Genomic DNA, 23,399 nt, shown 5'->3' on the forward strand with positions numbered 1-23,399 from the left:
GCAAACCTCGTTGTTGTGGCATAAAAAGAAAAAAAGGCTCAGGAAAGAAGGAAACCCAAGTTTTTTTGTCTGTGTGGTGCTCTGCGTGGCAGCTGGTGTGTGTCACACGTGCCCGAGCCGGCACATGTGTGCCGGGGGCACGGGAACAGCGTGTGGAGGAGCCGCTCCGTGCTCCCCTCACACGAGTTTGGTGGAGTTCCGCCTCCTGCCGTGAGCTCCCAAGCCGACGCCATTTCCTTCCACCTCCGGGAGCTCCAGAGGAGAAGGGTTTCGCTCAGGAAGTCAGAGCGGCCGCGTTATTTATAGAAGAATTATTTGTTTGGACGTGAATAACCTCGGCGTTCGTTGGCAGCGAGTTGGAGGTCAGCTTCCCTGTCTGCTGCATTCCTGCACCTTTGCTGCCTGGGGAGACCCTCTTGGAGCCCAGGGTGTTTTCCTGGGCTGGATCCCTTGGTCCCCATACCTCTGCCCATCCTGGGGCACCCCTGCACCCTCCTGGGGTGTCTGCTCCACGCTGGCTGTCCCACACCATCCCTGGTGATCCCTGGGGGTGGTGCATTAGTTGGCACACAGCTGAGAAATCCTCTTTAAAAGCATCTCTCGCTTGTGTTTTGAGTATTTTGTCCCCCCAAAAAGTGGATAAACCCCCATTTTTCAGCACAGGCTTATGACACAGACCCCGGCGTATGTTCAGCTGCATCTTACTCATTTTGCTGGTTTCCCCATTTCAGCTCTGAAGTGAAATCATCCCTCAGCCTTTCACTAATGGAAATTTGGTTTTGGTGCCAAGATAGAGGCAGCAGAACCTGAAACTATTTTTCCAACGCGCTGGAAACGTTGTGCAGCTCCAGCAACCACAGGGGAGGCAGGATGGAAACAGTCACCTCAGGTTGGTTACCTCTGATCCCAGTTTTCCAGAGATAAGGTTTGAGTCCCCTGCATCATTCTTCAACAAAACAGGCTTGGTTGTGTCTTTGCTATAAGGATTTTTGTGTTTAAACTGAAACATCTTATTTTGGCTGAGTGAAGGACCCTCAAAAGATGAATGGGTTTCTCCTGCACACTCGCCCACACTTTTTCATTGTCAGAGCAATGTAAAGGCTCCTTGGAGTAACCTTCATTTTCCTTTTTTTCCTTTTAAAATCAGGAGAGAGGGCTCATTCCTCCTATTCAGCTGAGAGTCCACGTGAAATAAAATCTCCCAGAGTGTAGTGGTAGGGTTGGGTAATGTCATGTGTAACACTGATTTAAGCATCGCCTAACAGGCAAATCGAGAACAAAACATTTCTTTTTTTTCTTTTTTTTCCTTGAAGAGATGTGTGGTTTGTTTGTGGAGGGTTTGGAAAACCCTCTGGTGCTCCTTTGCATGTATATGCAATCCTCAGGCATGCTTGTCTAACTGTCCTAGCTGCTCAGTTAAAGGTCAGACTCTTGGAGGTTTCCCAGTGTATATCGTCTACTGCGATTATTTTTTCCGTATTAAAAAAAAAAAAAACCCTAAATTTCTCAGTAACGTTTAATTATTTTCCAGTTTGTTTAAGCTCTTGTGGAGAGCTCTATGTTTGCACTGGTGAGCCAGAGCAGTGTGTCCCACTGGAGCTGCCTCCAGCACTGGGGAAGGGCTTTTTTTTTTTTTTTTTTGAAATTCCTTAAACACGATTTGAATCTCGAGTGCGACGGTCTGACGAGGGGAAATACTGCACCAGAACATTGGCTTGTGGTTTTTGCTCTGCTCTCCCTCCCTTTCCCTGTGCGTGCCTGCGAGAGAGGGAGAGCGAGGGTTTGTGTGGAGGGAGGGGGAGGCACCAGCCAAAATTTTCCAGCGGGGAGCTGCTGAGGCTTGGCACACCCGATGCGCAGGCTCCTTGCTGGGATATTTAGAAGGAGGTGGAATAGCTCAATCTGGGGTAATTGGGGTTTCTCAACAGGAGCAGCTCTCTCTGCCTCTCTTTTTGTGTCTTTTCCGCTGACCCTCTCTCTCCCCCCCATCACCTCCAGCCCTTGTGGAGCTTTCCTTGATCCCGAGTGGTTTTGTGTTCGGGACAAATGAAGAGGAAAAGGTTGCCACTGTGGGATGGGGAAGGAGGGCACCAGTTCTGGGTGACCACCCCAAGGTGGATGGTACCACATGCAATTTAGCTTGGGCAAGAATAAAGGAAGGGCTGCTTATCTCATTACCCCAAAGATTAATTAGAGCAAGGAGCAGAAGTCAAAGGAATGAACTTTCTAGGACTGACTCATCCACTTTGCTCCTCTCTGGCAGAGCAGAGTGGGTGGGGATGTCCCCAGAGATGCTCCCAAAGTGTGATGGTGTCCTTGGACATGGAGCAGTGGCTTCACCCCAGCTGTTTGCCCGGTTTCCAGAGCTACGGGATCTGAAGTCAAGCTCATGGCCCTTTGGCTCCAGCAAACTTTGAGGGGTACAGCACCTAAGCTGGGCCATGTTTGTGGTTGGAATCGATGAGCTTAACCGTCTTTTCCAATCTAAATAATTCTATGACTATTGTACAGCCCTGGGAGAATCCAGGAAAGTCCCGTTCTGCTTTGAGGCATCGGTTTGGGTTTGGTGTCCAAAGGGAAGCAGAGTTTGCTAGCATGACCCTCTGGGTAGTTCAGGGCTGCAGATCTCCCCTTGGCAGTTCCATGCCTGCTGCCCGTTCAGATTGGGCCATCTACACCTAATTATGGCAGGGTTTTCTTCCAAGAAGCTCGTTCTTGAGTGAATGCTGTTGAAAGATGTGTTCCTTATAGAAGTACTCCTTGTAGGTCCTCCTGGGCCATCCCCAGGAAGAGCCTCCAATGAGAAATACCCCATCACCCATCCAGTTATTTAATCTTTATTTCATCCACTTACCCACTGGGCTACCCCAGCTCTCCCAGCCCCCCTCCTTAAATACCAAAAGAATTAAAACGTCAGCTATCCCCGCCGCCCCCAGCCCGATTTCCGTTGCAGTGCTTTATGACTGGATAGCAGTGATGTACCCACGAAGGAATGCCGGGAACCGCTGCCATTCGGGATCTTCTCCCGGCCCACGGAAACTCCGCATTCTTGGGCCAGCTTGCGGCACGCCAGCGCATTCCTGCTCCATGAGGTGGAAGCAATACTGGTAGTGTGAGCTGTGATTTCTGCGGCTGGGGTGGGGAAGCGCCGCTTTAAAAAGCCTCTTAATTATATTCTTTCTCGGCAACGCATCAGCGCTGTTTTTAGCCCATTACGAACACTGCGATTTCTCTCTTAAATCAGCCCATTTGCTGATTGACCCAGTTCTGCTTCTTTTACTTTTTTTGCCATTACAAAATGTTCTATTTTCAGGCACTTCACAGCCCTTGAAGAAGGAGGGGGGGTAAGGAGCCCAGCCCTGTTTCACCCCCGTCTCCTCGCTCGCCTGTGGATGGCGGCGTTCAGTTCTTCACCTGAAGCGCAGATACAAAGCAAGTCCCTGCACAGCCTGGTTGTAGCTGCTTTGGAGTTCTCCCTAATTCCCTGATTTCCTGTGCCGGCAGGATGTGCCCTGAACCGTTCTCTTGCTGTCCTGCATCCATCCCTCGCTGGCTCCCAGGGTCAGAACTGTGCCCTTGGCTCACTAGGAGCCAGGAGCAGAAGGGTGCAGCTCCCTCACCCACTGTGCAGGAAAAAACAGGGAGCCTGGGATGGGGAGGAGACGTGGGGGTGCTCATGGAGGCCATGAGGGGCTATGCAAAACACTCCATCAAGTGAGAAGAGGTAAATTGAATTTTCCACGTGGGCGTGGAGGTGGGAGTGAGGTTTTCACCTCTCTTCGTGAATTTCTCTGCAAGCATCTTTTTTTGGCAAGGATTTGAATGGACAGTCCAGGGCAGTGGTGGAGTCCCCATGTCTGGAGGGATTTAAAAGCCATGTGGATGTGGCCCTTGGGGACATGGGTTAGTGGTGGACTTGGCAATGCTGGGGGAATGGTTTCATTCAATCTTACAGGGCTTTTCCAACCTAAATGATTCTGTTAATCATCATGCCCCCACCAGGGAAGAATGGGAGTGCTCTTCCCTCCACATCTTTTAATAAATTCCTTTGCAGCAAACCCAGGCTTAGGAAAGATGTGGCTGGAGGTTAGGAGGGGACCGGCTGCTGGAGACACTAATCTGTTGAGTGACAGACCTGCTGGGTTTGTGATCAATACGATAGGTGGTGTTTATCGGAATTCCTCCCCTTATCTTTAGACCTGTGAGTCTGGGCCCTGCTGTGCACAGCAGTGACTCACCCTCATTTAAATGCTGATGAACTTGAATGGAAAGTTGATTGGTCTGGTTTGCACATTAGCCAGCAGTTCCTTGGAGGAAGATGTCAGATGTGACTCTTACCAAAGATATGGGAAGTCTGGGTCTCTTCAGACGGGGATAACACAGTAAATAAAAGATGTGCTGCCTGGGGGATAAATCTGTGTTAGTCCCTGTCAGCAGGTAGTGCACTGGGAGAAGTACTTGTGGCAGCCTGTGTTTGGGGGAATGATTAAGGAAACTCAGTGATTTAGTTTATCCAGGAGGACACAAGGAATTGATCCATCCATATATAAATACCGACGTGGGCGCTCTCAGCGGAGGGCGGTAGCCAGTTTTAGAAACTCAAAGGGCTGGAAATGGATGCTGGAGACATTCAGGCTGGAGATGGGGTTTGGGTTTTTAGCTTGTGGTGTGATTAACCTTTGCAGCAGCCTGTGAGGGACTCAGGTGGACTCTGCGTGGGGTTCAATTTGGGAATGTCAGCTTCCTGCAGGGTCCCTGGTGGAGATGCTGCAGGCCAGGGTGCAAGGCTCCCCAAATGTAAAATTCTCTTTCCTCTCCTAATTCAGTCAGTCAGAGTAAATGACCACAGTCCAGCCCTTCCTGACCCTTGCAGTGATGGATCTCTGAATAGTCTCATAGTGGGGGTTTTTGGTGGGTTTATTTTTTGTATCTCTGTCTCTCCCCAGACCTGCCGTGTTTCTTCCCTGTGCTCCAGCCTTGTCCCAGAATGCACATTCTGAAAATACCGATCACTTTTCAGGGAGAAGACGGGATGTTCCAACCTTGTGGCAGGCCCTTAGGTTACCTGGCAGTGGCTGTGATCTCTCTTTACTTCTTCCCTATGAAGTTCCCTTTATGCAGCTCCTGGAGGGACCTTTCCTGGCGCTCTGAACTCAGCTGTGCGTGTTCCAGACAGGTCATACTCTTTTCCCTCCCTGTGCTGCAACAAGTAGATCAATAACTGGGCTTTCAGCAGGGGCTTTGATCCTTTCAGCCAGGGAAGACACTCAGAGTAAAAGGTGTCACAGGAATCATCAAATCACAGAATTGTTTAGGTTGGAAAAGCCCTCCAAGATCATTGAGTCCAACTGTTCCCTCAGCACTGCCAAGGCCACCACTAAACCTTGTCCCCAAGTGCCACATCCACATGGCAGCGATGCCCAAGGAGCCTGTCCCAGTGCTGGTCCTGGAAGCAGCAGGCTCACCTGGGGTTGCCATTCCCTAGGGATTGCCCCGTGTGGATGATGGTTGGAGCCAAGCACGTAGACTCATCTCACAGGGTTAATCTTTCGCAGCTGCAGCCTTTGGGAGGTGTGAAAAGATAAAACAATGAAAATCCTGTCAGAACGGCTCCATCCATCCCCCCTTCCTGGGCTATTCCTGGCCTGCCATGATACCAGAGTGTATTTTTAGAGCTGTGGTCATGTGTTTGCTGTATCTGATGTGCTGCTGTGCCTCCTGCCCACCTGGTCACAGGGGTGTGGGCTTCAGCAACAGGTTCCTGTCCCTGGTCATGGATGGCTGGTTTAAAAAAAGTGAAAAAATAAAACCTTAAAGGGCTCTTAGCAACCTGTTGGGTTTTTAAATGGCCTGTGAAGACAGAAAAATCCCATTTGTAATAATGCATCCTAAAGTAATGTAGTGTAAGCATACAGAGCAATACATATGCTCTGTCTTCTAGATTTTCAGAACAATCTTTTCTTGCTAAACCAATGTGTCTATCCAAATACATACCTACAGAATCAGAGCTTAGCTTGGAAAAGACCTTTAAGATCATCAAGTCCAACTGCTGCCTTAGGCAACCAACACACTGTAAAACACTCACCTTTAGGTCACAAGTTGTCAACTATTTCCTGTGCATATGTGGATTTAGAAAACTGGAAAACAGGTCCTTCAGCTATTGAGAGGAATGTAAACTGTGCAACTTTCCCAGTTCAGAAAGATTCTCGGGACCCAAATTTGAATAGGCCAATTATCAAAATGGGTAACATTCTAAAATACTATATGTGTGTACATATATATATATATATATATATATATATATATATATACACCCTGATTCCTCTCCTGTTGAATACATCAAGTCACTGGGATGGACACCCTGTTTTCTCCATGTGGAGTCTTACCTGCAGCTGCTCTCTTACCTGTGCACACATGGAGGTCTTCAGGGCCAGGGCAGTGGGATAACAATGAGCATGTCAATACGGTGGCTATAAACCAGAATAAGTCTGCTCATAGTGATGGAAAATCATTCACAAATCACTGGTCACACACTGCTGCCCTAGACAGGCTTCCCACATGCCAGACAGATAGACAGGAGTAGGACATTTGCTCAGGAATAAGAAAAGGAAAGACAGCACCCCAACCTTTGAGTTCTAACTCCTCTAAATCACATTCATATTGACTTGTTTAAAATACGACACAGGCAAAATCTGTTTCTCAAGAGTGACTGAGGCTGGAGTTAAAAAACAGAAAGCAAATTTTGTCTGCCAGCCAAGGAAAACTTGGATTGGCTATTAAACGCAGGATTTTGTTGGCTAGCATTGTATCTGATTACATGAAAGTGTGGGAGCTAATGCTTTCTAAAGCTACTTTTCCAGCCTTTCAGATGCTCGGTCCTATCACCTACTGTACTGTTCAGCAAGACTCCCCTCCCCACCAGCCTTGCACCTTCCAGTCAAACCCTTGTGCCTTGGGAAGCTCAGGAAAAGCACTTTTTGTCCTGCTTCTTTGTTTTTAAGTAAACACTGTTGTCTGTGTTGTTCTAGACAAAGGATCTTTAAAACAATTTCGCTGAACTGCAAAGGAGGGGGAGAAACTTGTTGACTGTAAACTTCCAACTGGTTTCAGCTGCCAGAGGTGAGAAAGTGTCCCAGCAGGTGTGAATTATCCTGTTTTTGTTGAACAATAGGGAGCTGGAGCCGGAGCTGGAGCCACAGTCCAGCTCAGCTGAGGAGGTTCTCTGCACCTCTCTGTGGAGTGGAGCTTGACTTCACCTTTGCAGAAGATCTGTGGGAAGATGTATAGGGATTGTTTAGCTTGAAGAAGAGAAGATACCAGGGAAACCTTGGAGCCCCTTCCAGTGCCTAAAGAGGCTCCAAGAAAGCTGGAGAGGGACTTTGAATAAAGGCCTGGGGTGACAGGACAAGGGGGAATGGCTTCCCGCTGCCAGAGGACGGGGTTAGATGGGATATTGGGAAGGAATTCCTGGCTGTGAAGGTGGTGAGGCCCTGGCACAGGTTGCCCAGAGAAGCTGTGGCTGCCCCTGGATCCCTGGAAGTGTTCAAGGCCAGGCTGGACAGGGCTTGGAGCAACCTGGGACAGTGGAAGGTGTCCCTGCCCATGGCAGGGGGTGGAATGGGATGGGCTTTAAGGTCCCTTCAATCCAAATCCTTCTGTGATTCTGTGATACAGCCCTGCCTTGTTTTGTAGGGCAGCATCAGTTGATGTGTGCAGGACCCTCAAGAAGAACAAGCGATGCAGATCGCTTGAACTGGTTAACTCTGGATTTTCTGAAGGAGTGTTTTTGTATTTATGTTGTTTATAGAATTACTGAAAATATTTCCTGTACAGATCCCTGGAAAGAACATGGAGGTGACTTCTCTGTCTTTCTCCACTGGTGGTGTTGGGCCTGTTTGGACACATTTGTCTGCTCTTAAACTTCCTGTGAAAAATATTGTCCTGCCTCCTTGGCCCCATCTTTAGTGCCCTTATTGCAAACAAATTTTCCCTGATGTATAAACCTTGTGCTCCTTCCACCACTTTGCCCTGAGCCCTCCTTATTTTCTGGAAGGCAGCCTGCCATTGCAAGAGAAGGGAAAGTCCCTGGGAGCCGTGGTTTCTGCAGGACACCTGGGGCTGTGGGTGGGAGAGTGCGGGGGCTGCACTTCTCTGCCTGAACTGGAAATAATTCTGTGGAAGCTCTGAATTTCACTCCCATAGTGAAATAATTGCCTTTCTGTCCAAGTGTGTGTGACAACACACTTGGCAACAGGGAGTTCTGGGCCAAAGCAAAGGTTTTGTTTTGCTGCAGTTTTGCAGTGAGGATGATGAAGATCCGTGACACACACTTTGCTGGAGGTCACCAGTGTTCAGATGGCTGACTTGGTGATAGCTGGGGAGGATTAACAAAGTTTGGGTTGATACTGTGAACATGCTGTTTATTTGGGGAAATTCAACAACAAACAGAGATGTTTGATTATCCAGTTTATCCCCCAGGCTAGGATTTGTTGATGGAATACAGGTTTCATCAAGGAGATGCTACAGGCAAAACCTGAGATCAAAAGCAAGTTCCTGAATGCTGATTGCTGAGGATCTGTGTTTTCATACAGTGACAGAGGTATTTGCTGCCTTCTTCCCTGCCTGTCCTCTGCCAGCACTGAGGGTTTTCTTGAGCTCTGAATGTGCAGGTGATGTGATTCTCTGAGATGGAGTGGGGTTGATGGTGGGTTTCTCTTGGTGTGATGTGTGTGGCCAGTGTTGCGCCAGAGTCTGGTTTTGGGCAATGCAAGGCAGCATTCCCTAGCTCCAGATCTCCAGAGCTCTGTGATCAGGTCTGTGTGTTCTGCACTGAGAGGGGAACACTGACCTGGTGGGCTTGCTTTGGACATTCCTAAAAAAGTGATCAATCAGATGGGTCCCATCTCCCCACGTCAGTTCAAAGGGCACAGCACTATAATAAAATAATGATTTTTAGGGTGTACAGAATTGAGGCTCTGATTCAAACGTGCAGCAAGGTTGACTTTCCTGTTGATGGCTCTTGGGTGAGGTCTTGGTGCCTGTCGGTGTTAAAGTTTCATGGGATTTGTTGCCCACAGCTTTGACTCCCTGTAGCCAGCTGCAGTCATCTCCCCAGAGCTTGGGATTTTTGCTTTCCCTTTAAGGCCTCACCCCATGAAGGTGCCCAGGGCAGGACAGTAGCCACAAAGCTTGTGAAACAGGCCAATAAGAAATGACAAACACGTCCTTACTCAGCATCACACGTTGGCTGATCAAATGCAACTGCTCGTGTCAGCAGCCTCAGCTTCTCACAGAACTTCGGGAAAATTTGCCTGGCAAGATACCCAGAGAGTCCCCAGCATCAGAGTGTAGCAAAGGTCAGACACTGGATTCAGCTGCCCAGGGCAGTGGTGGAGCCCCCATCACTGGAGGGATTTAAAAGATGTGTGGATGTGGCACTTGAGGACAGAGTTTAATGGTGGCCTTGTCAGTGCTGGGTTAATGGCTGGACTGAATCTTAAAGGATCTTTTCAAACCTAAATGATCCTTTAGGAGGGGGCTGGAAGATAAACCCCAGTGTGAAGGGCTGGGAGACTTCTGGGGAGAAACAGCGTAGAGAAGTCACAGCCCCATTCACCTGGGAAATCCCAGAGGAGTTAAACTGCCCTGTTCAGGAGAAGGAGGTGGGTCTGGGTCTCCTCATCCCACCTGGAGCAGCCCACTTTGGAGGATGCTGCTATGGGGAAGGCACTGCAAAAGTGCTCTGTCGTTACCAATGAATAATGCAGGAATGCTGAGCAAGCAGTACATGTATGGGAAGGATTTGGAAAGATGTTTTATCTTTAGAAGCAAGAACGCTTCATTAATTTCCCTGAATAATGCCAAGCCATAAATTGTATTGCTAATAGACATATCTACGTAATGAAAAGTAGCTTCACTTGGTCTTCACATGAAAAGAGGTTGGAAGCAGCTGTGGTTTCAGGCAGTCCCATCATGTTAGAAATTGTGTGCTGAGAGTCAGGGATGGAAGGTCCCAGCTGTGTCCAGAGCCACCTTTGTGTCCTGTCACATCATGGCTTGTGTCTCTTCCACAGCATCATGGAAAATGAAAATCAAACAAAAAAAAAGGTTAAGAAAATGGCTGGGACTTGCAGGGAACTTGCCTTGCTTCCAGCATCCGAAAATATTAAAACCAGCAGCCCGTGAAGTCCAGACCACAACAGAATTTAGAGGCTGTGGTGCAAGTATCCAGGAAACTGGGTTTGTATGGTAAGGCCACAGATCTGTAACCCAGTAATCCCCAGCACTGGGAGAGCTGGGAGTGGGTTTGCACTGCAGTGTGGTGAGGTTGTTTGGCCAGCCTGGGGAAACCAACTTTTTATTTTAAGAGCTGGGGGGAGGAAAAATCTCCTTGAATGCAAACTTTGCACAGGAGCAAAGCAGCTGCTGGGGCTTTGGGTACTTGTGATTCAATGGATTTACCCAGAAAGTTCCTCAAACAAAATAAAAGTAGAAGTGTTTTCAGAGGTTGTTTTGTTTTCATCCAACATTTGAATGTTGTTTTCCTCTCTCAAATCCCTAACCACCCAAGTCCCTTTGCTACTTTTGCGTTCCTCTCTTTGGGTAGGTGGTTTTTGGTCCATGGCTGGAAGGGATGAGTTGCTGCATGGGGCTGATGAGCACCCATGTTAACCAGGGCAGGGAGGCTGCTTCCCAATCCCATCAGCAGTGAAGCACCAGTGGTGGGTGATATCATGACCAGCAATCCATGGGACCTTCTGGATGTCACCTGGAGGCAGATCCAAGTCACAGGGAGATGATTCTGCACTGCCTCGTTCCTTGCACTAGTGATAGTTGGCTTGGTTGGGGATGGGGGGATGGTTTTTTAAACCCAATTCTGATTTGTTTGGTGTAGTAGAAAATCATTGGGATAGGGAGCAATGGGAGATGCTAACCTTGGTGTCGAGGAGGACAGCAGGGCTGGAAAAGCTCTGACTTTGCCACTCATCTTCCACTGACAGAGTGTCCTGCCACACCCCCTAAAGGTGCAGGAAGCTTTAAACTCCTGTCAAAATTACTCGAAAGAGAGGAAAGGGCAGGCTGAGGATAAAGGGAATGCTGGCAATCTCCAGCCTTGCAGCTCCAAGGCTTTTGTAGCAGGATCTGTCCATCCCTGTCAGCCCTGCAAGGAGGAATCCTCCCTGCTTGTGCTGTGAACTCTTCTTATTGTGGAGGAGAAAAGACACTTGGAAGTCATGCAGGGAGTCTGGGATCATGGGAGAAAATAAATTCTGTTCTGTTCTATTCTATTCTATTCTACTCCACTCCATCTTGCGTTCAGCATGCTGATCCCGTCCAGGTTGGTGTCAGCGACACAGGCAGGCACCGTGTGACACGGAGGTGCAGGAGAGGGACAGCAGGTAGTGCCAGCACTGAGGTTCAGGCAGCTCCCTGGCAGCTGCATCCCAGGGAGAGCAGCGAGACGCTTCTCCCGGCCTTTGTGCCGCTGCCCCAGGAGCTGATCAGGTTTCACCCCGAAATAACTTCCTTCTGCAAACAGTGGTGGCCGTTATAAGGTCTGAAAGCTGAGCACGGCCTCACATTGGTTGCTTTATCAAGCCAGGAATTTACTGCATCTCTGATCTCTCCCCAAAAACTGTTTTCCAGTTTTTCCCAGGGGTATGGGGTATGAGTGGGAAGCCAGGGCTTCTCACCACCTTCCCCAGCTCCTCCCTGTGCTGCTGTGAGCTGGTCCTGCTGAAGCTGGGGCGCTTTTGTGGTCTGAACCAATTGTCAGCATCTGATGGAGAAGCATCTCTGCGAATAACACTCCCTCCTGCTGCGTTTCCATATAAAACCCTCAGTGTTTGCTTTACAGCTCTCCTTGTCACACTGCTTCACACTGAGAGTTGCAGTTTGTTGTCCGATGTCCGTGTGTGCATATTCCACAGCGGCAAAGGGGCTGTGGAAAGTGGCAGGGCAGGGAATTTGTTCCTGGTGCCCAATTTTCTGCCTTTAACAAGTCCCTTGCTGTGTTGCTGCTTGTAAAGTGGCCCAGAGGAGGAGCAGAGGCTTTGCAGGCATTACCTGTGTGAGTGCCTGTCTTTAACGGATTGCCAGAGAGCTGCAGCCTCTGATTCCCCTCTGCTTAAGACATTTCCCTTCCTAATACCAGGTGGAGACACAGTGGGAAGGTGGAGAAGGCAGAGGGTAACTCAGAGTTGTGTAAAACCAAAAATCCTGAATTTCCCTTCACACCACACAAAGAGAGTTGGAAACCTGGAATGCCTGAGCAGTTGCTGGAATCCTTTTGAGCTGCAAGCTTCACTTTTCCTGTGGGGAGCTGGGATGTAAACCTCCCTCTGCCATGGAGGTTGCAGATGTAGTGCTGAGTGGGATGATGCTGTTGCTGTATCATGACATAGTAAAGCCTTTCCCAGGCCCTTCTATGCTGGGTGGGTGCAGTTTGCACCTCTCCAGACAGGATCTGAATTGCTGCAGGTATTCAGCAATCAGGCCTTTCTGCTGGGTTTGCCTACAGCAGAGCCCAGCTGCATGGAATTGCAGGAGGATGGAATGGAATGAAATAGAACAGAGTAGAACAGGACAGATTATTTCAGTTGGAAGGACAAGGAGTAATGGCTTTAAAGTAAAAGGGGTTTGGATTAGATATTAGGAATAATTTCTTCATAATGAGGGTGGGGAGGCCCTGGCACAGGGTGCCCAGAGAAGCTGTGGCTGCCCCTGGATCCCTGGAAGTGTCCAAGGCCAGGTTGGACAGGGCTTGGAACAACCGGGATAGTGGAAGGTGTCCCTGTCCAAGGCAGGGGCTTGGAACTAGATGGACTTTAATGTCCCTTCCAACCCAAACCAGTCTGTGAATCTGTGGTTTCTTTACCAAGTTGGTGGTCCAAATCTGGGACAGGCTTCCCAGGGAGGTGACTGATGCCCCAAACCTGTCAGTGTTGAAAAGGCATTTGGACCTTTAACAATATTCTTTAAATTTTGGTCATGCCTGAATGGATCAGGCTGTTGGACCACAACCAGTGTTGTGTATCTCTCTGAATTTACTGGATTTCTGCACATTTATTGCTGTGTTGCTGTTGACTGGCTTGCAGCCACTTGAGACTCCAATTAGCTGGAATCAGTAGCCTAGAGGGTAGGAGAGGGGTCGTCAGCTGCCAGAAATCATGTCACTCCTCCTGTTCATCTCTTTTAAGTGGTGGAGGTTGAATCCTTCCGTGTGAGTAACTGCAATGTGTTCCTGCTCTTCAGAGGAAAACAAGATGCAGAGGAGGGAATTTTCTTCTGCAGGGAGGTCTGTTCCTCCTGCTCCCCCCACAAAAATACAAGGTTTTCATTTTGTTGGTAGTTTCTTCCCAAATATTATGGAACTTGGTCAAGAGAACAAAATCTCAAATTCTCCTTGTGGCTTTTTTTGATAGCTGAGAATGGACATTTTAGCCAGGCAAGAGGAGGATTGTGGTTTGAGTGAAAACTTGAATTAGTGGGGAAAGCACTAAAAAGTGTCAAACTCATCATTGCTCAGAGCTGGGACAGGAGTTAGGCTCCTCAATGTAATTTTGGTGCCTTTGATGGGCATCAGCAATTACGGGAGAGGAACCAGGCATGGCCAAACCACCCAGCCAGGCAGTGGGTGCATGGAATTTCCAGGACTGGTGTTCTTTGTCCTTTGTGTCCACGTTGACCCATGTCATGTGCTCTCGGTGGAAAAGGATCATGGAAACGTTCCCAGTGAAAAAGCTGTGACTGGGACACATCATTTCAGCCTCCCCCCCAAACGAATCCTTGCAGCTCCTGGGATGTTTTTGTGAAATATCAGTAAAAACTGGGTGAACAGTGGTTTTCTTCTGAAGGAACAACGTCGCTCTTTGTTTTGAGGTCCTGCAGTGCTTCGTGGGTATATGAGAAACAAAATGTGAGTCTGGCTACAAAGGAACGACAAGCCAACTGCTGCAGGCAGCACTGCAACACAGTGAATTCCACAGGGAAAGGTGAATTACCCAGGGAAGGGTGTGTTTTTAACCCGGTGTTTCTGCCTTACAAGTGCTTGTACAGCTGGGAAAGACACAGGGAGTCAGCTGAGTGTTGCTGCTCTGGTACAACCTGGGGAGAGTCAGTTCTTTGTGTCACTTTTTTGTGGGGGTTTCCTAAAAAAGAGGAGTTTCACTTTGCTTTGAATGTCTCTGTTGTAGATGCACAGATTTCCCGTCCTCCCTGACTCAGCCCCAGCTCTCCCCTCCCTTCTCTTTGACGTTGGCACTTCAGGGCAGGATCAAAGCGGGTGAAATTAGAAGGTCTCCTCCTCGCAGTGACTCATCACTGGCTTTGGTCTAGTGCTTTGCTCTGGGTGATGTGAGCAGCAGAAAGGGGAGGGGAGGGATGTCTGCATCCCCTAATTCCTCCTAGGAATTCACCCCAGCATGGGGGTGAAGCTGCTTATCCTCACTTCACAGCCTAGCTAGTGTAGTTTTCTGTTCATCCTACCTTAAAGCCAAAGCAAAATGGGTCAGTTTTTACCCAGGCAGGAAATCTTGTCAAATCTGAGATCTGATCAGATCCATTAAGTTACTTTTTCTTTCATTTACTGCAGAGAATTTGAAGCAATGAGCAACCAGGTGTTTCCCCGGGCTCCCGCAGGGCAGGGAGCTGTGGCCAGCCAAAGCCAGGGCTTGCTTTTAACACCTCAAGCATTGCACAGAAATTTTCTCCTTTGAAGTCCTGGGTATGTTTTCCCTGTGAGGGGCCTGGCAGCATAACAGGCTCGTGCTCTTCAGCCTGTGAGGTGCATGCAGCAAGGGAGGCTACCCTGTACGGATGTTCTCTGGTGTCTGATTTCCAGCAATGGGCTCCATGTCCTGTAGCTCCTGGAGGTCCATAACAGAGCTGAGAACTGGCTGAAACTTCAGACTGAACCTTCCTCATCTTTAAAAAAAAAACCAACCAATTTTGGTAAAGTTGCACAAGCTTTGCACAACCTGGATTTGTACAAAGAAGCCAATTGGTCCTGGAAGGGGTTACCTGGAACCATTGTTCCCACCTGTCTCAGATGCTTGTGAAAATCTTGAAAGGAAAGAAAATCAGTGATTTTGTGGCTGGTAGATGCACAGATTCAGCCTGTTAGCTCACCCTGCCTGTGTCCTCCCAAGCAGTCTGGGATGCCTTTGGCTGGGACATGGAGGAGGACATTCATTTATCCCAAGAGATGGCTCCAACATCTGTCCCAAAAGGTGGGCTGAGCCCCTGGCATGGTAGGGTTGCCCATGGACTTGCTGTGATCTCAGGGCTTACCCATGTGCAGCTTTGGCTGGGAGTACCCATATGGTCACCCCAGCCAGGAGCATTTTTTGCAGCATTTTTATGCAGTATTTTGCTAATTACTGTTTTGCGTAATTGTGACAGTGACTTTCATTCATAGCACTTAGATGTATATAAAAGCAAAACTTTCCTCAGAACTGCCTTTTTCTCCAGGCATCACTTAATATGTGGAAATTACACTATTGGCCGATGTGGTTCCAGCATTTAGTTTTATTTTTACCATTTCCATGTCTTCTGTGGGAAAGGAAGCAACGGTAGCAGTCCTCAGCATCCAAAGATAGGGACCACTTTGTTTCAGCTTTACTTTGGCCACGCTGGATTTTGCTGAGCACGTCTTGGCCGAGCTCCAGGACGTTGGACCAAGCCCACCATATTGAGAGAGAAGTGAATAATTACTACTTTGTGGTGGCAACACGGGCAGGAAGGAAAAAAAGTGTTTGCAAAGTGCTTTGAAGATAATGACACCCCCAATTTGACGAGTGACAGCGGCGTAGAACGTCCTCTAGATAGCTCATTAATGCACGGTGATTAGAGGACCAGACAAGGAACACTGTTCCCAACAGTGCCTGGTTTGGACTTCCTTTAAGGAGGGAGTGGTGAAAGGGAGGGCTCAGCCAAAAATAAACTAGCATCTCAAAGGCAGATGGTCCTATTCACAGACCTAAAATTACACCAGCCGAGGGCCAGGCAGGATGAAAGGAATTAGCATCTGGTGGCGAAGGGAGGGCAGTGTCACTGAGGGTGGGTGACCAGATGGCCTGGGTGCAGTCGGATGTCCTCCTGCAGGCAGTTGCAGCCTTTCCCCACTTGTAGACCTCAATATATTATTTTTATAGTTTTTTTTTTTTTCCCCAGAGAGGTGCAGATTCCTCTGGAGCAAATGTAGGCTCACTGGCAGGAGGCTCAAGTCTCCCAGTTCCCTTTTATGGACCTGTTCACACCCTGCTCCTGCAGCCACTGCGAGTGCTGAGAAGCCTTCAGCTCAGGCTGGAATCTTCCAAAAGCACAGCACTGGGGATAATCCCTGGGACAGGCCCATCCACCCCAAAGGGGAGGAAGTCCAGTAAGGTTCAAGCACCCAATTTCCTAATAAAAGTGAAGCTGGTCACCTAATTTCTCCTTGTGAGATAGGATTCGGTTCCTAGCTGAAGTGAGCTGCAATGAGCCACTGGTTGTGGCCACTTCAGATGCTTGGGGTATTGTCCTGCATCCTGGGCGGATCATGGAATCATGGAATGGTTTGGGTGGGAAGAGCACCCAGTTCCAGCCCTGCCATGGCAGGGACACCTTCCACTATCCCAGGCTGCTCCAAGCCCCATCCGAAGTGGCCTTGGACACTTCCAGAGATGAGGCAGCCACAGCTTCTCTGGGCACCCTGTGCCAGGGCCTGCCCACCCTCCCAGGGAACAATTCCTTCCCAATATCCCATCTATCCCTGCCCTCTGGCACTGAGAAGCCATTGTTCCTTGTCCTGTCCCTCCATCCCTTGTCCCCAGTCCCTCTCCAGCTCTCCTGGAGCCCCTTTAGGCCCTGCAAGGGGCTCTGAGCTCTCCCTGGAGCCTTCTCCAGGTGAACACCCCCAGCTGTCCCAGCCTGGCTCCAGAGCAGAAGGGCTCCAGCCCTCAGAGCATCTCTTTGGCCTCCTCTGGACTCATTTCAGCAGCTTCATGTCCTTTCTATGTTGGGGGTCTCAGAGCTGGATGCCAGACTCCACGTGGGATCTCACCGGAGCAGATCAGAGGGATGATGCTCACCTGGTGATCCCCAGAGCAGCACTTTGGAGGGTGCAGAGGTACCAACTCTTTTTTTCAGGTTTGTTTTCCCTTCTTAGGTGGAGCACTAAAAGCCTTTTGAGAACCGTGCTGTGACTCCCAATCCAGGTTAAAATGACCTTTTTTAGTTTATTCTTCCCCCTCACATTGTTATTTTTGGCTTGAAGGAGGGCAGTGACCTGGTTCATGGCACAGCCCCACAAAAGGGTTGTGTTGAAGGGGTAGGATGCAGAGCCTGGTGCTCATGCTGGCATAAGGGGAGCCCCTGGTACCCCATTCCCTGGGGGTCGCTCCAAGTGCATTCCTGTAGCATGACTTCAGACAGTATTTGAAAACTCATAAGGTTTAAAGCACTGTTGCAATGCAAGAGCAAATCTGAGAACTGAGACTTAAATCCCTCCCCGCGTATACAGGGGATTTGGAGAGGGACTGGATTTGATCCAGGGTTTCTCAGTGTTAATTCTCCAGTATCTCCGACCATTCTGCAAAGACCAGGACAGAAATCTCTGGAAGAAGCCGCTGGCTGGTGGGGGGTTTGCCTTGCTACGTAGCCACATTTATTTTTATTTTACTTTTGAGCTGGTATTCCAGGAAAGCCCATTAAAAGCTGGCAGCCGGCTGCTGAGGAGCAGCTTGCCGGAGCCGAGCGCCGACGTGTGATGCCGGAGGAGCCACGCCGAGGGTTGGGGATGACTGATGGTGTGAGGTGTCGGTGGAAAGGAGGGGAAAAGGGGGATGTTCTCACTCCGCTGAACTTCCTTCCTTTGTGTTTCCTATTAAGCCGAGGGAGCCGCGCTGATGCGGCTGCTTTTGCAGCCTTCCAAGCTCCCATTTAATTGTGGATGATTTCATCCCGGCCTTTTTTATGCTGAAGCCAGTGGCCTGCATCATGCAGCAGTGAATTTAGGCAGATTTTATTTGCATGTGAGTCATTGAGCTTTTCCAGCTGAATGTCACCAACTTGGAATTTTTGTCTGATTTTGTTGTTGTTTTTGTCTCTTGGTGTTTTTCCACCGGTCTTTTTTCCCTGCCCTTTGCTGCCTGCGCCCCCTCGTCCCTCCACAACCTCCCCCCAGAAAAAATAGGAAAAGACTAAATGGGAGTTTGAGTTGGCAGTGGGAAAGGACGGGATTAGGAATGTTCAGGGGAGAGGGGGGGAAAAAGGATGCTTTATGTCACTGGGAGGGAAGGAGCAGAGCCAAGTCAAATTGAGGGCTCTAATTTGGGAGCGGTGTTATTACAGGTCAGAGGGAGTCAGTTACTGGCTAAATTGGGAGGGCTGTCACATGCCCGGGCTGGAAATGCTGCTCACATGGCTGGGGCACACAGGCTCCTGGGCAACTCGGTTTGATTTTGTTGACAACGCTTTAAAAAAATAAAAAGAAAAACTTGTTTATTTTCCCTCAAATATAGGCTCTGTAGCAGCGTCCCTCTGCCTCCACTGCCGCCTCATCCCGGCCCTTGCTGCCCTTTGCACAGAGAAGTTTATAAATAGAGCAACTCCTCCATTATGTGCAGCTTCAGTCTCTTTATTTTTATACTGGAATCTGTTCAATGATTAACAGTTTAAACCATGTGCTGTATATCAATACCTTGCATACCCTTCATAACTTATTTTTAGTATTATTTTTCCCCCTTCTCATCCTTTATCCATTTTAGGCAGCACCATTATGACATTCAGATAATTTTTTATGTATTTATTTTAGCCTTTGAAGGAACTTATCTGCATTTCAATTAAGCTTTTGGTAAAAGGCTTTTTGCAATTGAAATTAAGAAGTCAGAGGAGTATTTCCTCCGTGCCTGTGGTTGTGCCTGTAGTCTCCTCACTGAAAGTCAGGAAGATTCGGGCATTTTTATGGATTAGGCTCAAAGAGATACAAAAAATTGCATGTTTTATTTCTTTGGCTCCCTACATCCTAGGAAATTCCACTGAAAATCTGGATTTGAGGGCGTGTTGAGGCATGTGAGCAATATAACCCTGGTGTAAGTGAAAGCAGGCAGTGAACTCATTTCCCACCTGTACCCCAGGTCCCAGAAGCAGCAAAACCAGCAGCGTTTTCCCAGCAGCTGAGCTCACGGGCTCCAGGGGGTGATGGGACTTCTGGAAGCAATCTGCAGCCCCTGTTTAATTATGCTTTTAATCCTTGCTGACCCATCCCGTTGCCGTGGGCCAGGCTCTGCGGGCTGAGCTCAGCTGGCTTTGCACAGCAACCAACAAAAGCCACTTGACCCAGGATCTCATCAGGATGTCTCTTGTACCAGCAGACCTGGCACAGCTGCTCTCATATTCCTGTCTCCTCGTTGCATGCACAAGGGCTGATGGATTCCCCTCTGCTGTCCACGAGGGATGTCATTTTGGTGTCATTTCTGCCATGAGAGCCTTCTCTACCCACCTGTGGATAGTGCTCCTGCTTTCTCCTGCTGTCCTGCCCCGGTGGGCAGAGGTGGAGCAACACCCCACTTGACAGTGTCCACAGCGTTGATGGGGCTTTTGCACCTTTGCACGCTCTCTGTGCTCAGGTGGGAGGGACCCTGGCACTATTTCCCTGCACTTCCCAAAGTCCATCCTCCCCATCTGAGGTTTGGGAGCAGGATGCCCGTGATGCCCAGGAGCTTGGGTGCTCCAGTGAGTAAAGGGAAACTGGCACTGAGCGTCCTTGTCCAGTGTCAGGTTGGCTTCACTCTTCAGGACAACTCTCACAGGAGGTTGGTTGTTTTGTCTGCCAAGCATCTGTCTTCATCCTGACCTTGGGGTGAGAAGCAGGAGGTGGCACCTCATCCTTGTTGATGTCCTGCCGGCTCTGAGCTCTCATTTCTGACACTGAACCATTTCCCACATTCCTCTGTCCAAGCGCTGGGCACTTGTTGAATTTTCACTCTTGTTTCCCACCTGTTGGGACTGCTATCATCAATGTAGACATCAATCCATGCTGGCTGGACTGTGGCTTGTGAAATCAGTGAAGCCAACTCCTCTTTCCCAAGGTGTTCTCTGTGCCAGTGCTGGCCACGTTGTGTTGAGAAGCTTGGATACCATCATTCATGTGGTGTAGATTCCCTTGGCACCCGTGGGGCTTTTGATAAGGCTTCCCAGCGTGTCATCTTTGCTCTGAGTCAGTGAAATGCTCTCAGCATTGGAAATCTCTGCACTAAATTAAAGTCCTGTTGCTAGGGAGTGTTGTGATAATACAGGGTATTATGCTCCATAGCAAAAGTGTGCAACGGTGCAGCCTAGAAAACAAATCCATAAAACCTCCTGTCGGATGCACAGTGTGAAAATCTAGAGTACTTCAGCTCAGCATTAAATATGTCATGGAAAAAGGCTCCTGCTCCTCCTGAATTTCCTGAAAGTCTGCTTTGGGCTGAAAACTGTAGTGGCTGGAGCCAATTTAGAGAAGGAAAAATCCCTGCTCTTGTTGCTGTCTGCAGAAGCTCCTTAATGATCATGCCATGCAATTCTCCAGTGCTAAAAATACATCACTTCTGGGTTTGTACAAACAGCCTCCTAATGACTGGAGCTCTGGCAAGCTCAGGAGGTAGAGGGGGAAAATAGTGGCAAAAATATGAAAATCTTACTCATTTCTACTCACAGTGGAGCTGGGCTCTTCTGTCCTTGTGGATCTCAATGGGAGTTAAGGGATGTTTTGGTGAGAGAGATTCCAGTTTGTTCTGCATCTGACCCAAATAATGGGCATTCTGCTCCCAGTTTGAGTTTACAAGTTAGGTGGAGGGTGCTGAGCTCCCTGCCCTGCTGCTCTGTCTGCTGGTGGGGTTTCATCAGCCTGTTTGGGGTGACAGGATGGGAAGATCTGATCAAGGGTTGTCCTTGAGCCTGGCTTCAGTGCCGAAATTCCCACCTCCTGCTAACGCTTGATGAGGCTGCTGCTGCTTTGGAGAGCGTAATGGAGAGGGGAGCTGCCAGCGATAAACAGCTGAACTCGCTGCCCAAGGAGAGCTGCCTTTAAAAGGGCAACAGGTCGAGTAGGGCTCGTGTCTTATCTCACACTGGGGTTTTGGAGAGGGGAGCAGGGGGTCGTTTGCTTTTTATTTCCCCAGAACTTACATGTCATACAGTCACCTGCTCCTTGCCTGGCATCCCAAGAAGAAAAGCAATAAATTGTTGAAAGAGTCGCCCAGAGAAGCTGTGGCTGCCTCATCCCTGAAGTATCCAAGGCAAGGTTGGATGAGTCTTGGAGCAATCTGGTCTCGTGGAAGGTGTCCCTGCCTATGGCAGGGGGGTTGGAACTGGCTGGTCTTGAAGGTCCCTTCCAACCCAAACCATTCCAAAATTCTATGAAACTGGCTGTTCTTCCAAAGTGAAGTGCAGCAGCCTCTTGCCACCCAGAGGTGCTGACAAACCCATCCCTCCTGCCTCAGCCCTGGGTGGTGAAGGACTCTCCTGTTGCACACAGGGGAATGCTGGGAGCTGTTGCAGGAAGGTTGTATCTTTGGAACAGAATTGGTTTTGGTGGTTAAATATTCACTGCTGCATTTAACAAGGAATATTGTGCCGTTAATTTACATGGAGCTTCTTAATCTCGGTAATTAGGAATGGAGGAGATGCTCCTTCCTGAATTCTTCTGTGCTCTTGTCAGTGCTGAACCACAGAATCACAGATTGGTTTGGGTTGGAGGGCACCTTAATGATCAGCCCATTCTAACCCCTTGGTGTGGACAGGAACACCTTCCACTAGACCAGGTTGCTCCAAGTCCTATCCAGCCTGGCCTTAAATCCTGCTGTGTAGTCAGAAACGCTTTGCTTTTCATCGTTACATGGCTCTTGCCTTTGTTTCTCCAAGGATCCAGTGTTTCTTGCAGCGGGGATTTCCCCAGCCACCACCTTTTGTGGGACGTGCTGTGCTTATTGCTCCTTTTTTTTTGCCTCTCTTCCCTGCATCCACTCTGGTCTGTTCACCTCCCCTCCCACTTGGAGCTTCTCTGCAGCAGCCACTCCGGTGGAAAAGAAACACTAAGTACTTTCCTAATGTATTTTTAGCCTCTTAGAGTGTGACGTAGCTGCTGGAAACACGGAGGGGAGCCAGCACCACGTGAACCAGAGGCTGCTGCGCATCACTGGCAGATTTTCCATCGAGCACGGTGCTCCCTGGCACCGTGAGGGAGCCAGGGCGTGAGGTGGGATGTGGGTGCTGGAGAAGGGAGATGGTGCATGTGCCTAGTGTGATGTCTGTCTGTCCTCTCCTCGTGGGTGCTGGTGGACAAAAGGTCCATCTGTGCTTCAGAGAGGTTGTCCACCCTTGAATCTGTGCATGAAAGTGACCAGTCAGGGAAAGGGGAATTCTGTGGTTGCCTTTTTATATCTCGTTATACACCAAAGATGCTGGGGTAGCACTGCTGAGCGTGTTGGACCTGGAGGTTCAAAGCTGTGGGGTTGGGTGCTCCAGGAGGGGAAATGCAGAGCTCTTAATCCCACACAAAGCAGTCCCCAATCCCTCCTGGTGCCCAGTTGTTTGCTGGCTGTTCCCAGCTCCTAGCAGAGGCTTGTTCCAGGGCAAGAGCTTCACCACTGCTTCCCAATTCCTCCCCAAGTTGGCCTGTTAGACCTGAATGGGTGGGAGTGACAGCAAAAAGCCAGCCACGAGGGTTTATTGGCTTTTCCTCTGTCAAATCCCGCATTATCCGCTGGGGTGAGTGGTTTTGGTGACCTGTGAGGAAGCTGTTCCCAGGATGCAGAGTGGCCTCCCCCAGCCGCTGCAGCGCCGGGAGCCACAGGAGGTGCCAGCCAGCCGTGGATCCAGCCGGCACGGTGCTGCCTGGCACGGCTCCCGCTGCCTTCAGACGTGTGGGATTAGGGCCTCCCGCCCCGCTGAGGTCAGCGCCAGCGCAGGCACAAATTCGGGCCTGTAGCAGGGGGAGGTTGGTGGGATTGATACTCCACGCCACAGCCTCACAGGCGTGGAGGTGCTTGGAAACACCACCGGTGTCTTCTCCCCTGTGTTGGCTGTGATTTTGCATCGGTCTTGGAGCAGGATTCAGGTTCAGCGGCGTTTCAATGTCAGCCTGCCTCTCTGCCTGGTGCAGCTGGCAGGTCTGCAAGAACCTTTATCGTTGAGATGTTTTTCCTTTTAATTAGAGTTGGTTGCAATAACGAGGAGGCACATGCTGAAATTCTGATTATTTGGCCTCTGGTGGAGGGAGAAGGCTGCCAGGTTTAACAGCGAGGGTATTGGTGTGCTCTGGATGGGGTACAGAGTGCTTCCAACGGGGTTCTCACTTTGTTTTCCTTAATGTTGGGCTTTTGAATGAGGCTGATTTACGAAGGGAATGATGTCAATTCGCCCAAACAAAGTATTGC

The 23,399-nt window shown here is 49.3% G+C and overlaps 1 protein-coding gene across 5 annotated transcripts in view; it reads left to right on the forward strand.

The window, feature by feature from the left end:
• Positions 1-23,399, forward strand: part of SAMD4A (sterile alpha motif domain containing 4A) — a 99,773-nt gene that overhangs the window by 30,754 nt on the left and 45,620 nt on the right. Inside the window, exon 1 of one of the 5 annotated variants that reach the window (XM_032110964.1) lies at positions 7,044-7,119. The exons of the other annotated variants lie outside the window; for them this stretch is intronic. The gene's annotated coding sequence lies outside the window, so the exon portion shown is untranslated. Of the gene's footprint in view, positions 1-7,043; positions 7,120-23,399 lie in introns of those variants that run through there. 5 annotated transcript variants of the gene reach the window in all.

This window comes from Corvus moneduloides, chromosome 6 (genome assembly GCF_009650955.1).
Source record: "Corvus moneduloides isolate bCorMon1 chromosome 6, bCorMon1.pri, whole genome shotgun sequence".
In the NCBI taxonomy this organism is placed as follows: Eukaryota; Metazoa; Chordata; class Aves; order Passeriformes; family Corvidae; genus Corvus; species Corvus moneduloides.